The sequence below is a fragment of the Myodes glareolus genome, chromosome 21, assembly GCF_982192425.1.
Source record: "Myodes glareolus chromosome 21, mMyoGla1.1, whole genome shotgun sequence".
Classification (NCBI taxonomy): domain Eukaryota; kingdom Metazoa; phylum Chordata; class Mammalia; order Rodentia; family Cricetidae; genus Myodes; species Myodes glareolus.
In genome coordinates, this window is record NC_142046.1 from 54,695,822 (window position 1) to 54,714,643 (window position 18,822).

Here is an 18,822-nt window from a genome sequence, read left to right on the forward strand (position 1 = left end):
GTATACACATGTACACGTACACACACACGTGTACACACACACACACACACACACACACACAAGATGGGGGAGAAGCTCAAATTCCTTTACCTTTGTAGCTGGTGGGCCATGAGTTTTACTCTGTTGACAGGAATCCCTAAGTTCTTGTTAAACAAGCAGCACTTTCCAAGTTGCCATCTAGTATCTCTAGAGAAAAGGAGAGAAACAGAAGAGAAAACACTTGTTACCCTATTTAACATACATGTTATATTTAAATTTTGCCTACTATTTATCTTATTATATAAAGTTTCTTCCAAAAATCTCAAATGTTTCAGAAAGATGGTCACCAAACAATACCCCCAATTGCCAACACATTATCACCTACTAGATATAGACCAGCTTTAAGGATGGTTGTAAGGCAATAGAAGCATGGTGAAAGGGAGAAAATAAATGATTTTTAGCAGCATATACCTAAAGGACAAGAAATAAATGAGTTGAATTCAAGCATCATAACATTCATAGTGAAAACTAATATTTTTCTTATGTTGTTGCTAACACAATAAAATCTATGGACCCTAGTTTATGTGTATCTTACATGGAAATAGCTTGATGTTTCATGCATGCATGCTAGAATAAGATCCACTGATTAAATGCAATCTTGTATTGTTCAGAAGTTTAATTATTTCACATAAACACGGGCATCCCGGAACCATAATCATAAGGTACTCAGGGCCCTTTGGTGCTCTGATGTCCTCATAAATCCTTTCCCTTCAAGGTTTTTAACAATTGTAAAGCTCTAGTCATCACAGTTGCAGATCAGACAGCAAAGGAAAGAGAAGTAAATAATGACTTCCCTTTAAGGAAACTTTTCACAAATGCCAGAGAAAATTTCTACTCACATTCTATGGGGTAGAACTTAGTCACAAGTGGCCAAAAATGCCAAGGAAATTATTTGGCTGAGAGTAAACTCTTACAATTTACAAAACTTACAAATGATTACACAGATCTGTTATGTAAGTACTGAACAAGGTGAAACGGGCAAGAACTTGGCAGATGGTTCAACTATTAACTTTGTCAGGGAAAAGTACTGATTTCTAAAGCATGGTGTTCAAAAGGAAATAGATGTTCTTGTACCATTTCCTTGGGACTGAGTCCCCATTATCAGGCCATCACCTGCCTAGTTAAAAACTGAAATATCAGTGAGTAAAAAGGGAATGCATATTGTTGGATAATTAGTTGCCATCCTATTCATTTCTTTCTAAAATGTAGACAGCTCATAAAAATGTCTTAAAGGTCCTGCCACTGTCAGAGAATGACCAACATTCATAAAGATTTCTCTAAAGATACAAGGCCAACCTGTAGGTAATAAAGAAGGGACAATCATGAATATCAGAATGGCAATGTAAGAGGAAAGAAAAATCTGAATCATTGTCATTTGAGAGAGCAAACACACTTTCTTTCCTCTCTCTCTGTCTCTCTGTCTCTGTCTCTCTCTCGTTTCTCGAGGCAGGGCTTCTCTGTGTAGTGTGTAGCCCTGGTTGTCCTGGAGCTCCCGACGTAAACTAGGCTGGCCTCAAACTCAGAGATTCACCTACTTCTGCCTCCAAATACTGGAATTAAAGGCATGTACCACCACAGCCAGGCTGAGGGTAAGTTCTTATAGACAATCCAAAAAATTTACAATGACTACACAGACTGTTATGTAAGTACTGGATAAGGTGAGATGAATAAGAAGTTGGCAGATGGTTCAGCTATCAACCATGTTAGGGAAAAGTACTGATTTCCAAAGCATGATGTTCAAAAGGAAATAGATCACCTTGGAATGAACCCCTATTATCAGGTCATGTAAGAATTTGGGGGAATTTCCTATTGCAGACTATTGGAAAGAAGGGCAATACTTTCCTTTAGGATTTCTGATGGTTCCTTACTATCTTAAAGTAGAAAATCAGAAACCAGGAAGTGTCTCATTTCAAGGCTGGGAAAAAAAAATCTGTTTTAAATATAAACTGCTCCTTATGGAGAAAGGATTTTAAAAAAGATATTTAGCAACATAAATGCAAAATGAAGCTATATATGGGACAGCAATTCAAAGGACAATTTTGTGGACAGTCTGTAGAGTTTACTCTCTCCAAGTACAATTCGTTTTTTTTTTCTGTGCTCTTACATTGCCATTCTCATATTCATGATTGTCCCTTCTTCCTCGTCACCTACAGATTGGCCTTGCATATTGCCTGTGTGACAATGGAAAAAAGCTCACATATTTCAAGCAGAGATAGACTCCTACAAACTATTGTTTTTCAGAGAAATGTTCATTTTTACAAGTGTGGCTTTAGCTATTCCTATTTGCACACAGATGTTTATGTTCTTACTTCAGCAGTTCACAAAAAGATCTGGAACTAGCATCTAGAAACACACCAGGGCAATTATCCCTTCAAACAAAAGGCAACAAGGTTAAACTAACCAGCCATACCTGTCCTACATAGCTTAACTTACTCCATAATCACCTAGACTTCGGTAAACATTAAAGTAACACTTGTTAAAGCTCAGAAGGCACAGATGTAAGGAATCTCTCCTTCACTAACATCATCCTACCCACTTTCTGTATATTTGGACATAACTAACCTGTGGGCATAGGCAATATCTCCACACAAAGGTACCAGGACTGCCAACAGTAAATATGCCAAACCAAACACTACTAGAACACAGAGACCAGCATCAGTGTTAAAGAGAACCAATCTGTTCTTGGTCACAAACTCAAGAGTCTAATACATACAAGAGAAGTAATGGGTGGTACATAGTAAGATTGTTGGGACAAACTTCCAAAGTCACAACCTTGAGGGGTCTGTATCAATGATGTCACATGAAAGTTTCCCAAGAATACTTGGTTTCTAGGTCTTCAACTTGTTTTTTTTTTCCTGAGTCCTCAATTTCATGCTTTCAAAACCAGAAATGCCCTTATACTCCTCACTTATCCGAAATCTTATTTGCACACACTGCCCTGGCTTTATATTTCAAAATATGAATAATTTTAAATAAGACTGTCACAAAGCCTCCATTAATTTAATCTTATTTTACAATAATGTATTTTTGCTAAAGGCAAAACATGGTTTTATCAACTGTATCTTGCTGTGTTCAATAATGCTATGAATTCTTCATATGCCCTGTACTTCATAATAAAAACAATTTTCATTTAATGACTATGTTTTCCACTTATGAAATACTAATTAAAATACACTTTCCTGAGAGGGAGTTCCATGAGAATGAAGAAAAGAATAAACATGAAAATTGATAAGCTAGGTTCACAGTTATTACAAAGTAAAAAATGATCAATAAAGTATTCTTAAACACTAAGATATGCTGGACCAAACAAAATTATGTTGAAGCAATGAAAAGGAACACTGAAAAATTCAACTACTAAGAATAGCTTGATTTTCAAACCAGTCATAGTATTATGTTATTAGATACTTTTTTAAAAAGTGCTGATCATCTAAAAAAAAAACCAGAAATTAAATTTTTCAATGATTTAAACTTACAATTAAAAACTTTAAGGAGTCAATTTTTGGTAGAATGGTCCCTCAAAAGCATCCATGTTCCATAGTGCTGGAGAGATGGCTCAGCAGTTAAAAGCTCTGGGCGTTCTTCAAGATCCCAGTTCATTTCTCAGAACCTTCATGATACCTCACAACTGTCTGTAACTCCAGTGCCAGGGGATTCTATACCCTCACACAGACATGCATGCATGCACACATGAAATTAATAAAATAAATCAGACAAACTTTCACAATAAATATATATATATTAAAAAGTCTATACTCTAATACCTGAAACCTGTGACTAGGTTATATTAAAAGGAAAGGGAACTCTCCAGGTATAAAGAGATTACAGATACCAACACAGAATATCCTGTTATCCATCCAAGTAAGCTCAACTAGAGCAGAGATGTTGGGGAATATTATTTTAAGGTGTGTTGATTTGTTTATGATGCATTTGTTTAACTCTATACAGCTGTGATTCTTTGCCTGTCTAAACACCTGATGGGCTAATAATAAGAGCTGAACAGTCAAAAGCAAGGCAGGAGCAAGGATAGTCAGGGCTGGCAGGCAGAGTGTATAAAGGAGAAATGAGAAAGAAAAAGAACAAAAGAACAAGGAGAGGAGGATATCAGGGGTCAGTCATCCAGCACTGAGAAAGATGTAAAGAATGGCATACAGAAATAGAAAAAGATAAAAGCCCAGAGGCAAAAAAAAAAAAAGACTAATTTAAGAAAAGCTGACAAGAAATAAACCAAGCTAAGGCTGGATGATCATAAATAAGAATAAGTGTAACATGAGGGGCTTGGGCACCATTCTGTAACATGATCGGGCCTGCTTGTTTGGGTTTTCTGTCCCGCCCGATACCCCACAACTGTTTAGCCCCAAAGAAAACCACACATAGGTCTGTCTCCATAAATTATAAAGTCAATTGGACCATTAGGTCAGGCTACTTATTGGCTAACTCTCACATCTTGATTAACCCATTTTTCTGATCTATTTTAGCCATATGACTCAGTACCTTTTTCAGTGGGGCAGATCACATCATGCTGCTTCGGTGTTCTGGGCAGGAGTGGGAGGAATCAACTTCCTCCTTCCCAGAATTCTCCTGTTCTCATTGCATCATTTCTACTTCCTGTCTGGTTTTCCCGCCTATACTTCCTGCCTGGCCAATCAGCGTTTATTTAAAACATAATTGACAGAATACAGATAATTCTCCTGCACCACTTTCCCTTTTTTTTTTTCTTTTTTTAAAAAAAATCGCTTCCTCACTACAAATAAGTCTCCATGTGATTTAGCTGGGAGCTGGGTGGTGGGCCCCCCAAAAGCCAAAAGACTAAAACACTGCACAATTTGCCATCTGGAACACAAGATTTAGGAAGAAAAGGAAGTCAGATGGCTTAGAAATAGAGGACCTGGATCTGCCATTGCAAGAGTGGCCACAAGGAAAGCATTTCAGTCTCCTCAAGCTAAGAGCAGAACTGGGCAGGTGAGAAACAAGGGAAGAGGGACAGCTGTCCTACAACTGCAAAGTCAACAACTTGAATGATCTTGCAAGTGGATTCTTCCCAGAAACTCTAAACTACACACAACATGGTCAACACACTGGTTTTGGCTTTAGGACCTCCTAAATATTTGATCACTTGCAACAACATGAATAGAAGTAGAGATTCTTAAGTGATGTGGGTTAAAAAAAAAGGGAACAAAGTAAAGCACAGCTTCTGGTAACCATCTTTACTCTGGTAAGCTCTGATTACTGGCTGTGAGCAGAAGTGTGGCTCCTTGATGTAGGAGGGTCATCTATCTATGTGTTACTTTCATTGGCTAATAAATAAACTGCCTTGGCTTTTTGATAGGGCAGAATTTAGATAGGAAGAGTAGACAGAAATGGATCCTGGGAGAAAGAAAGCAGTGGCAGGCAGATGCCGTGATTCCCCTTCCCGAGATGGACGCTGGCTAGACTCATGCCGGTAAGCCACGACCTCATGGTGGCATATAGATTATTAGATATGGGTTAGTCAAGATGTGAGAGTTAGCCAATAAGAGGCTAGAACTAATGGGCCAAGCAGTGTTTAAAAGAATACAGTTTCTGTGTAATTATTTCAGGTGTAAACTAGCCAGGGAGCCGGGACTCAGCCTGCTGCTCCTTTTGCAACAGCTCCTTTAAAAGAAGCTTCCTGATTCAGCATTAGTGGCAAAAACCTTGCAGCTCTTTTAAGAGGCCCTGCCACTAAACACTTAAATGGTGTTTATGAGCAGCCCACTGGCATGCTCCTTGGTGGTGGTATGGACCTAGAAACTTCAGAGTTGTGGCAAAAAATGTAGCTCCAGCCAGTACCTCCGCCATGAAGCTAGACTCTCAGGAAGCCAAGGCATGGGGTGGAATCAGCTGCCAAATCTGTGGCTTTAATCCCAGCCATATCACTATATTGCTTACAGATTTAAGACTCGTGCTCAGAAAAAGATAGATGTATACCGTAAAGACAGATTCAGATGAGAAAAAAAAAAACTCTAAACAACATACAGTCTGTTTAAAAATATACGTAGGCTTTGAAGAAAAAAGAAAAAGGGCAGAGAAAGTCCTTTAAAAAAAAAAGAAAGAAAAGAAATAGAGGAGCCAGGTGTAATGGTACACACCTTTAATCCTAGAATTTGGGAGGCAAAGGCAGGCAGATCTCTGTAAGTTCAAAGTCAGCTTGGTCTACAGAGTGAGATTCAGGACAGTCAAAGATACACAGAGAAACTCTTGTCTCAAAAAAACAAAACAAAACAAAACAAAAGTAAAAAATAAAAGAGTTAAAAAAGCCACATAAAGATGAAAATACACAAAGAGTCTAGATTATGTATATTACTGTGGTTTTTTAAAAAAATTTTTGACTGTGAATGAGCTAACTACAGAGATATTTCATTGTTCAGTCTGCTAAGCTAAACCAACATATATTTTAAAGGTATCTTGACTTCAAAATTGAAGTCTAAGGGCATATTACTTTGGAAAAGAGGTTCTGCTTTTGTTTCCACAGAGAACAGAAAGCTGTGGATTTCTTACTGGCTCATGATTTGGTCAAAACAAATCCCCATGAAGCAATGACCCAAGCGGTCCAATATCCACAACAGCTTCAGGACTGCTGGCTGAGATGGACCAGCCACACAGGATATCCCCATGAAAGACCCAATTAACAATACCCATCAGCAGGAAGTAGTCTAGAGAACTACACCCAAATTCCCAAATATTGTTTATAAATTTATAAATGTTTGTTTTCATTTAAAGGAGGTTGATTATAATCAGTTAATGGTCACAGTCAAGGTTCTTCTAGGGGAAAAAAAGAGGGATATGATATAGAAATGAATACACTGGTATGGAATTTGGAATACTGATACAAATTTAAGGTCAATTTTGTTATAGGTATATTTCTACTCTTGTTTAAAGTATTATGTTTATGCAGCTCATTTAAAAATGTAATGTATAATTAAAACTTGTGGATTAATAGTAATCTATAACAGTCAAACTGTAGTAATGTTAGTTAGGATTTCTAGAGGTACAGAGATATATTTGACATGGATAGTTAGTCCTACAGACCTTTCAAAGACGTACAAAATATGGCACTTAAAAGGTTTTAAGAACTTAAGAATTTCTCAACAGTGATACATGTCTACTTCTGGCAGCACCTTTGAAGAGGTTCATGTGCACTGAAGAAACTTGTTATGAAATTTGCCTTCAATGTGACAAGGCTAGTCATTTGAGTAAGAAACTGCTCTTGCCTGGACTGCTTAATGGTACGTTGTATAAAATGGACATGCAGGACCCACAGAAAATTGACTGCTGAACTTTGCAAAAGATGGGATGGTCCTTCAGAGTTCCTGCTTCACAGAAGAAGCAACTGACAAACTTTGCCATTACAAGGCAGAACAGATCTTCATATTTCCTGTTTCACTGAAAAGTCTGCCAGATATTATGGCCTAAAGGCTGAAGACAGATGTCCCAATGTTACAAAAGAACTTTAGGAGACTGTCCAGGCAGTGAGATATCTTTGTCATTTCTAGAACTTTGGAAGTTGTTTATAATGCACTTTCGGTTTACTTAGGTAATATTCTGGGGTCTTTGTTGGCGCTGAAGACAAGATAGTTATAATGATAGTTTACTTTTGTTATAATAAAAGATAAATTAGATATAAAACTTAGACTCACAAAGGATAGATAAGAGTATTTTCCTTTATTTGACAAATGTAAACGGGCTCAATATGTAACTATAATTCTTGTTTGATAACTAGATATGTAGTTTTACTCTGTTAAAAACCCTCCTTTTTAATTAGACAGAAAAGGGGAGATGATGTGGGATGTCCGTCTGTATATGTGTTACTTTTATTGGTTGATAAATAAAGCTGTTTTGGCCAATAGCTTAGCAGAGTAAAGCCAGGCGGGAAATCTTAACAGAGACATAGAGATATAGAGAGTAGGCGAAGTCAAGGACGCACCATGTAGCTGCCAAAGGAAAAAGATGCCAGAACATTGCCAGTAAGCCACAGCCACAGCCTCATGGTGATACATAGATTAATAGAAATGTGCTAATTTAAAATGTTAAGAGGTAACTAGGAATATACCTGAGCCATTGGCCAGTGTTCTAATTAATACAGTCTCCATGTGATTATCTACGTCTGGGTAGCTGGGAAACTAAAGCACAGTCTGTTTACACTTAAGTTTTATGTTAAGTGAAATAAGCCAACCAAGAAAGACAAGCACTACATTCTCTTACCCATGCATAAACAAAAAAAAAAACCACATTTTACAAGACTCTCTCTCTCTCTCTCTCTCTCTCTCTCTCTCTCACACACACACACACACAGTGAATGAAATAGTGATTATCCGTCTACAAAAGTTAGGAAGGTGAGGAAAGGCTGATCACTGAGTTCTAAATCACACATGGATAGATGCTCTTACAGATAGCCATTATGTACTATCGCTCTATAAAAGCTAGATTTTCAGTGTTTCAACATGCAGAAATGAAAGATGACTGAGAAAAATTTCAACTTGTTTTAAAAATTCTACATAATCTATACATATATTGAAACATCACAGAGAACATTATTAAATAGACTTTTCCTGACCTATAAAAATAATTTTATACTGTCTTAAGATGCTAAGTGTATGGCAACTTATAAGTCACTAATGGAAAACCTTTATAGTAAACAAAAATGCTAGGGTACCAGGAGGATGGATTTGTGCTCTATCACAAGGTCATTCAAGGGCAGCAGAACCATACATAGGGAGGGAGTTTTCTGTGGCACAATTTCATCGTAACTTCACAAGTAGCACAAAGTAAAAGATGATCTTAGAACTACCCTGGGAACAGCAATATGCTCATAACAAACCTAAATCCATGAGTATGGAAACCTAAAGTCATAACCTAAAAAGAGTTACTACCTATTCAATGTTAAAGTATCTCTGATTTCCTTTATATATTATTTCACTAAAATCCTTCACATGTACTTAATGGATACCAAAAAGAATTAATAATGTGTACAATACAAATTAGGGCATAAACTTACAGTATCAAACTTATGTAAGTTATACCACATTTTACTTTAAAGTTAAATGCATGTTTTCCTAATGCTTAATACTAAATCATACTTAATAATAAATACTAACTCATACTCTATGCCTAGAAACTGAACATTACACATTTAACGCCAAAACCTTCCGTGGGAGTTAAACAGATTGTTAGTTTGTGGATTTGATATCATCCTTGTGTATACTGGCTATGGAATGCTTAGTTCACCAATGGAGGGAAAGGAAACTCCTCAAAAGTGAGAAAGGTATTCCCAACCTCAGAGAGGGAAGCAGTTGTTGTCTGAGGCGGCTCATTCGTTTCCTGGCAGCCCAGACCAGAATTAATCACACAGAAACTGTATTAATTAAAACACGGCTTGGCCTATTAGCTTATGCATATTTCTAACTAGCTCTTACATCTTAAATTAGCCCATTTCTATTAATCTGTGTATTGGAATGTGCTTGTGGCCTACCGTAAGGTTCCATCCGGTCTGTCTCCTGTGATGGCTACATGGTTTCTCTCTGACCCCACTTTCTCTTTATATATATGTATCTTTTCCAGCCTGGCTATATTGTTAAGCCATTGGCCAAAAGCAGCTTCTTTATTAACCAATGGCAATAAAACATATTCATAGCATACAGACATGAAGCAGTAGTTTTTAATTTTTTCTCTATTTATAACACACAATAGATGTTTCCCAGGCATATCAGTATCAACAGTATACTGAAACTTTGATCTCAAAGTTGATAAAGAGTCATAAAGCACATAATAAGTGAGTATGTAAATAGTAAAATCAGTTCAATATCACAAAAATAGTCTTTAATTTAAAAAAAAAAGTAATACTGGCACAATGCCTTTAATCCCAACAATCAGGAGGCAGAGAAAGGGAGGTCTCTGGGAAGATCTAGCCTGGTCTACATACTGAATTCTAGGTGAGCTAGAGCTACATATCTCAAAAGAAAAACAAAACCCAAAACAAATAAATTAGCTTACTTTTTTGGGCTTTTTGTTTTTAGAGACAAGAGTTTCTCTGTATAACAGTCCTGACTGTCCTGGAACTCACTATGTAGACCAGGCTGGCCTCTAATTCAGAGAACCACCTGCCTCTGCCTTCTGAACGCTTGTATTAAAGGCATGACGTACCACCACCAACCAGCAAATTAGTTTACTTTCAAAGTTAAATTTTATTTTAAATTATTCCCAGACCACCAATGCCTGGGTTGAGTGGGCTACTTACTGTTTCCCAGAACTCACAGACTAAAAGCAACAAGTACAAAAAGCATTAGATTAAGTTTTACTGTCGAAGAGAGGCCGCTTGTCCTGGGCTGCTCAGCCCCAAAATAATCACACAGAAACTATATTATTTAAAGCTGTAGCTTCTTATTGGCTAATTATTACATATTAATTTAACCCCTTTCTAGTAATCTGTGTATCACCACGTAGCTGTGGCTTACCAGGTAAAGTTGCAGGATCTGTCTCTGGCAGGGCTACATGACTTCTCTCTGACTCCACCTTCTTTCTCCCAGCATTCAGTTTACTTTTCCCTGCCTAGCTGTTTCCCTCTATAGCTCTGCTATAGGCCCAAAGCAGTTCCTTTATTAACCAATGATATTCACAGCATACAGAGGCGACTCCCACATCATTTTACTAATAACATTGTTTTAGATTTGGTAATGAATTAAGTTGTATGATACAATGTTTGCAGTATCATTTTTGCTCAGACATAGAATAAAATATACTTACTGCCTTCCCCCTCTAAAATTTTAATATAAAATGTTTGGGGCCAGGTGTGATAGCAAACACCTTAAACTCAGCACTGGGGAGGCAGAGGCAAGGATCTAGTGAGTTCTAAGTCAGCCAAGGTTGCATTTGTTTTCAGAGGTAAAATCTCGTATGAGCTATGCTGGCCTGGAATTTGCTATGGAGCCAAGTATAACCTTAAACTTCAGCTCTCCTGCCTCCACTTTCCCACTACTGAGATCACATACCTGTGCTACGTCAGGTTTATACAGTGCCAGAGATCAAACCTAGGCCTTTATGTACGAGAACTAGAAATTCACACTTCAAGAATTATGATGATTTGGGAGTTGGGAAGATAGCACAGTGAGTAATGCATTCAGCATTGAACCTGAGTTCAAATTCCCAGCACGCATCATGACAGGTGAATTCTGGGAACTCACTAGACAATCATCCTACCCAAAAGTGAACTTCAAGTTCAGAGAGAGATCTTGTATCAAAAAATAAGGTAGAGGAAAGGTTGAAGAAAATAATCTAATATGTACCCATGTACATGTACATGCACATACACCACATGTACAAACACATCAAAATGAAAAGAAAAAGAACTGGAATTATTCAGGAGATAAAGAAATGGCTGTCAGCACAGTACCTGACACAAGAATGAGGACTTGAATTTTATCTCCATTACCCACATACAAGTTAGGCCAAGAAGAGAGATATGAATTTCGAACCAGTGCTGGGGGTAGAGGAATCAGGTGGATCTCTAGAGCTCAATCGCCAGGTAGCCTTGCTGAATGCAAGAGCTCCAGCTTTAGTGAGAGACTCCACTCGAAAACAAATGTGCATGGCTAGATGAGTCAAGATACCTGAGTTTGAACCTTGGAACCCATGCAAAGGTGGACAGAGAGAACTGATTCCACAGAATTGTCCTTCAATCTCTACACCCATATCATGGCATGAATGCCCACAAACACACATCATGCAATGCACAAATACATCATCATCATCATCATAATAGTAACAACAACAAATAAAAACTTTAAAAAAATAAGGTAGAGACTAATTCAGGCAAACACTGGAAATTTTGCCAGGCCTCCACAGATGTGCACACATGTGAATGCACAATCATGCAGACATACACTCATCCTCATGGATGTGCAGGTATACCACACATTTAAAAAAAATTACACTTAGTCAATCATCATTAGTAATAAGAACTCACTTATAAAAACTTTTCATTACAACAAGGAAAATACATATAATTCCTAAGATTACATATAATTCCTAAGATTAAGATTACATATAATTCCTATTAATGTAACAGTAATTTCACTTCTTTCTCTCACTCTCTAAGTATGTTGATGTTTAGGAAAGTGAAAGAAAAATCCCTAGCCCAATAGCCGTATGTCACCACTAAAACATACCTGACAAATGACACCAAGACACCAGAAACTTGCAACATGATAACTGGGAATTGATGGTACAACTATAGCTCTGGCTGTCCTGGAAGTCACTTTGTAGACCAGGCTGGCCTAGAATTCAGCGATTCACCTGTCTCTGCCTCCCAAATGCTGGGATTAAAGGTGCAAACTACCACCTCCTGGAAAACTGTGGTATTTTAATTTCATCAGAAGAAATGAAAGATCTCACTAAAATGTTGATGGTGGGATTAGTGAAAACTATGGCATCAATTTTATAACCTCAAAATATGCATATGCTACACTACTACATGAAAAGGAAAGTCTGACTTAGGGAAAAGGGTGCATATGGAACAAAATGAAATTCTCTGAAATAGGTTTATGGAAATTTTAAGGTAGGAATTTCTGTCACAAATTATAAATTCCTAGGAAAAATCCAAATTTGTTGCCAAAGCTACCAAATAAATGACTGTTGTACTCTCTGCCAGTCATATCATAAGCATGCCTAAAGGGACTACAGGAGATGAGCATTTCTGGATGATCTTCGACAGTAATCACCTTAACATGCACTGAGCATGCAGCCAGTCCTGACACAGCTGTGAGAACTGATATACACTGCTCAAATGTTTACAAGGTTAAGTGCAGTTCTCCTTACAGAAAACAAATAATTTGCCTAAGCAAATCTTGGGTCATAAGTGGATTTATTGACAATTTGGGTCCTAACAATTACCTTAAAACTACATTCATTGCCCCAGAAGAATATATGGAAGAAAATTAAGTAATTCCTTAAAATCTGTAATTCAGAAAGTAGCTAATTAAAACCAATAAGGTCAATGTGCAAAGTGCACAAAATTTAAGCACTGATGTTATTAGGTTGTCATGTCAACTTTAAGAGAAACAAATGGAAGTGGCAGAAAATATGAAATAGATATTTGTCCCAGTAAATATGTTATTGTTCAGTAACTATAAAGTTATACAGTCAATTAGATGACTTTGAAACTTAAACAATACAACTTATTTTCCTTAATAATTCCCAATTAAGTAATCACATCATACTTAACAATCATAACCACAAAGTTAGAAAAATGATGGCAAAGCTAGCACATTTACACTAAAATGCCAGTGTGAGTCTGCTTAACTTTTTTCTGGGAGAAAGCAAAAGTCTTGGCAACTCCACAAATATTTACTTCCTCTGATAAGCAATTCCATTGAGTTTATTATCTTATGAACCAACTCAAAGAAAGAAAAAGGTATCAAATACTGTAAAGTGTATACAACAGAAAATTATGCTCATTAATTCAATGTTAAAAGCAGGGAAAGGAAAAAAAAAGTATCAGAGCACAGCCGCTAGGCATGGTAGTGTGCACCGTCAACAATACTCATGAGGAAAGGCAAGCACATTTCTGGGAGTTAGAAGTCAGCACAGTTTAACAGCAAGTTCCAGGTCAGTCAGTGCTACACAGCAAGATGCTGTCTCCAAAATTAACTAGCTGCACTGCCGGGTAGTGGTGGAACACACCTTTAATTCTAGCACTCAGGAGGCAGAGGAAGGCAGATCTCTGAGTTCAAGGTGAGTCTGGTCTACAGAGTAATTCCAGGACAGCCAGGATTACTCAGAGGATCCCTGTCTTGAGAAAACTTCAAAAAAAGTAAATAAATAAATGGATAAATGAATGAATAAACAAACAAATAAATTAACACAGCGAATTAGCTGGACAGGGTGGCTGATGCTAGAGGACTCCCATGGGTCTGAGGCCACCACAAGTTTCAGGCCAGTCTGGACTGCAGTGACATCCCATCTTAAATCAAAAAAAAGAAAAAAAAAGCATTTTTTTTTCCATTCAGGCATTTAATAGCAGGGAATTTCAGAGTGGTTTAAGTGACTTATTAACTGTAGATAATCATCAGACATCACAAAATCTATAGAATAGAAAACTACAATGCTAGGAAAGACAAAACTTAACAAGTAAAGGTAGAAAAGTTTAGAACCTATTAGACAAAAGGAAAACATTTTAGAGAACATATTTAAAAACCGAAGGTGGCCCATGCCTTAAATCCCAGCCCTTGGAAGGCAGAGGTCTGTGGATCTCTGAGTTTGAGACCAGCCTGGTCTACAGAGTGAGTATTAGGATAACCAGGGTACACAGAAAAACTGTATCAAAACGGGAGGGGATAACCACATACTGCTAAAATAAGTCAAGTCTGTCTGTTCATTTGTCCATTTGCCAAGTACAATTACTCTAAGGACTTTGTCAAGGATCTCACAGTAACAAGTCACTCACTACTTTGTTCCAGTGCTTTTTACTTTTTGGATATGAATGGGGGAGAAGGTTGAGAATTACTGGATAAGACATGAACCTGAATAAAATACACCTACACCCCAAAAATATATTTACGACCATTTTGGTCTTCCCTAAAAAGGAGCAGAAGGAGGAAGAAAAGAAATAGAAATAATAATTATTATTTTAGGGGAAGTGAGATGGCTCAGCCAGCAAAGCACTTGCTGTATAAATCTAATAACCTGAGTTCAATGCCCATAACCCATAAGGTGGAAGGAAAAAACTGCCTCCATAAAGTTGTTCTGACTGCCACACCCAAGTCGTGGCATGTATGCACCAATATAAACACATTATACATAAGCCTAATGATAAATAAGATGAAAAATTTAAACCCTTTACAATTATCAACAAAAACCAAGTAAGCATCATAGAATCTATCTTAAACTGAAAATATACCAGTTTTAGGTTTGCCAATAAAAGTCAATGAGAAGACATATATATTACATGCATGTTTATAATTGTGTATTCCATATTTATTATTTGAACTTTTTGAGAAACAGACAATGGAAGTGTTTTTCTAGGACTTTTCTCCCACAGACAAAAACAGTGATGACGATCACTACTGTTTCAGCATTAGAGCCAATGAGACAGTTCCGTGCGTGAGGAACTTGCCATCAAGTCTGATGACCAGGGCTCCGTCCTCAGAACCCATGTGGTGGAAAGAGAAGATTTATTCCTCAGAGTTGTCCTGTGATCTCCATACATATGCCAGCACCCCACAGACAGGCACATACTACATAAATTAAAAATACAAACAAATTACATAAAGAGGGGTTGGGAATGCACAGCTCAATAGAAAAGAGCTTTCCAACAAGGGTAGAAAAGCTCAGCAGCTGAGAACCTGCTGCTCCTGCAGAGGACCTGGGACAGATTCTAGCACCCACATGATGGCTTACAAAAATCTGTATTCTAGTTTCAGGGAATCAGGATTTCAGCTGTCCTCTAAGGCACTGCACACAAATGGTGCACATACACATATTCAAGCAAAACAAAATAAAAATAAGCAAATCTTTAAAAAATACACAGAACATATAGCATCTCAGGCAAATTTTTAGTCTGAAGAAATAGATGTGAATATAAGATAAACACAAAAATGTTGAACTATTGACTATATAACTATACTAGGTAGTTTTTCTAGGCTACAAGTTAAGAATACAAGTAGTCCAAGAACTATCTGTATTAATTTTGAAAGAGGTCAATTGAATTATACAGTTACTTTCATTGGTTCTAATCAAGGGACATTCCGGGGGGGGGGAACTGTTTTAAATATGAAGGAATTACCTTTCTAAGGGTATTTCAATAAGAGTTACAAAAGAAAGCAATGCCAGTTCATAGACACATATATCCTATCAGAGGAGCCCAAAGGCAAAAATGATGGAGACAGCATGTATGGTAGAGTTGTTTACCAGATTTAGATATATAACTGATTAGGAGAGTACAGATAAATAATTAGAATTCAAGGTTTCAAGATTTTTAAAAGTAAAAAAAAAAAACCCCTAGATGTCTTGATTTAATGTTAACCATGAGATATTTAATGGATGATTGAATTTCAAAACAACACAGCTTTAAAATTTTAAACACCCATCAAAGCACCCCTCCAATTATTTAAAGAGCTGACATATAACCAGTTCCACCACTATCTTAGTTTAACATTACTCCTCTACATAAAAATAAATGTAAGCTTTTCTAGGCAACACATTTGCTATTGCTCCAAATACAAAATAAAGAGCCTAGTAATGTTAAAGAAAATTTCCAGGTACAAGTTTTTAGTACCTTATATCAAAAATAAGACAACCCCCCTGAAAGTGCCTCTCTAGAATTATGGCTCACAACTTTAATCACAGCATTTAGGAGGCAGAGGTAGGAGGAGCTCTGAGCTCTGGTCTACAAAGGGAGTTCCAGGACAGCCAAGGCTACAAGGAGAAACTGTCTCGAACCACCTTCCCACAAAAACAGATACCAAAGAACTAAGTTCTAAATGAGCACAATATTACATTTTAAGGGATTTTTCAAAACTTAATGGCAGCAGCATCTTTAAAACTGAGACTGAAAAACAGCTTAGGAGGGCAGCATAAACACCGTGAATTTGAAAGATTTTTTTCAAAATTATTTTTAAGACCTAGAAGCTTTATTATAACACAACTGATGAATTAAGATCCACGAACTTGCTGGGCAGTTTTGGTGTAAGCCTTTAATCCCAGCAATCCGGAGGCAAAGGCAGGAGGTTCTCTGTGAGTTCGAGGCCAGCTTGGTCTACACATGAGTTCCAGGTCAGTCAAGGCTACACACAAAGAAATCCTGTCTTAAAAAGTCAAAAAAAAAAAAAAATCCATGAACCGACTTTTCTTAACTTATACAGGATACATGTTTAGTTTACTCTACAAAATATCCCTTATGTTTGGAAAAAGTTTACTGAGGTGGATTCTTCAAGAGGGATTAGTAAATCTAAATACAAGATTCTTACTGTGTCTCTTTTGGGAAATTATCTAGACTTACTTGTTTGAAAATGGGCTTTTATAAAGTCTTACTTTCCAGTTTTGGTGCAATTGATCAAGGCCATTTGGCTCTGAAGGAGTATTCCTGAAATGGTTATTACTGACAATGGGAATTCCAGGGGTTAAGAATTACTTCAAATAGGAAAAAGTGAGCTCAGAGAAGAGCCAGAGTTTGGTCTGGTTTCAAACCATGCATGGTTTACATGCATATGGTGTGAATGTCTCCATAATTTGTAATCCCTATGAAACTGTGACTTCCACAAGGTAATCTAGGTATTAGTAAACAGGCCTAAGCGTCTACCATGAATAATCCCTTTTACTCCATTATATTGACGGTAGTTTTACCCGGCCTCCTCAGTTTTAAGAGTCCCCATTAAGAAGAGACAATTTTATATTACCTAGATGGATTAAAAATGGTCCCCAGATCCTCCTAGGTCTGGTTCAATGAATGAGCACTATGGAGACACACAGAGACAGGCGCAGGCAGGCAAGCAGGCAGACACACTCACACCCCAAAAAACCACACTATTCTCTCTCCCTTGTCCCTCGGGTATTGATAAAAGGAACAGATTAGCTCTGCAGAACACCCGTCGAGATTTAAAAAAAATGGGGGGAAAAAGCAGAATCAACCTGCACCCACACCTCAGCCCCGCCCCACCTGGAAAAAGTGGGGGGTGGCGGGAGTGTTAGGGTGGCAGAAAGGACGGGAAAGGCCGAGAGACCTCCAGCTCCCAAGTCCTTCATACCATCGGCTCCATCACGTTGCACCGAAGCCAGGGACCCCGGCTCGCTCTTTAGCCACGCTGCCCAAGCCTTCTCCACCGCACCATCCCAAACCCCGCGGTGCTCAACCGTCTGAGTCCTGGGTGGGGAGCCCAGCGTGGACCCTCCTGCGTCCCGATCAAGGACTTAAGGCGGGGGTCCGGCCCCCTCCCCGTCGGCTGGGCGGATCCGAAGAGCGCCCCGGGGATCTCTCCAGTGACCACACAAGGGGTTGGTTCAGCGGAGGGAGGGGTCTGAGAGGAGCCGTTATACCTTTTCGCCCAGGCTTGGGAAAGCGCGCGAGGGAGAGGCCGACGTAGCAGCCGCGTTACCTAACGGGTCCGGTCGGTCCGCCAGGCCAGCGGCGGCGGCGCGGCCACAGCAGTCCGGAGGGTTGGGGTCCACAGCAGGGGCGCCAAGGGGGTGGGAGGCGGGAGGGTGGGGACTACGGGCAGAGACGTCGCCATGTTAGCGCCTTCTTCCTCTGCATCCTCACAGCCCCCCCAGACCGCGGCCCTTTCCCCACTACTCACCCGTCCAGGTCCCTAATTCATGGTCTTGTCCACCCCCCAGCAGCCCGGAGCCCAGCCGTGTTTACAAAGTAGCCCCGGAGGAAAGGGCTGAATCGCACTTTAAAGGCCACGGGCTCCCACAGGCTTCCGTCCTCTCTCGCGAGACCCGACTGACAAGCCTTCGCCCCGCCCCACTCCCGGCATCCCCGCCGCTTTCTTCTCGCGCCCCTCCCTTTCGCGCACACGCCCCTTCCTGCTTTCTACCGAGGGAGCGCCTACGGGTCAGGTGACGCCGCCGTGCTTCCAAAAGGGGGCGGGGCCTTCGGGAGGGCGGGGACGGGGAGGCGGGAACCGGAGAGCACTCGAACACTAGGGATTGGACGAAGGGCGCGAAAGGCGGGAAGCAGCAGCGCCAGGGGGCGTGGCCAAAGCCTCAGGACCGTTGTTTCGGTAACCAGGGAACTGCAGGAAGCTGTGATTGGCAACCAGCGGGAAGGCGGGC

General features: G+C 39.0%; 1 protein-coding gene across 1 annotated transcript in view; it reads right to left on the reverse strand.

Annotated features, from left to right (window-relative positions):
* Nucleotides 1–18,503, reverse strand: part of Atf2 (activating transcription factor 2) — a 77,334-nt gene extending 58,831 nt beyond the window's left edge. Inside the window, 2 exon segments of the mRNA XM_085680943.2 lie at nucleotides 91–186; nucleotides 18,342–18,503. The gene's annotated coding sequence lies outside the window, so the exon portion shown is untranslated.
* Nucleotides 18,504–18,822: the final 319 nt, after the last annotated feature.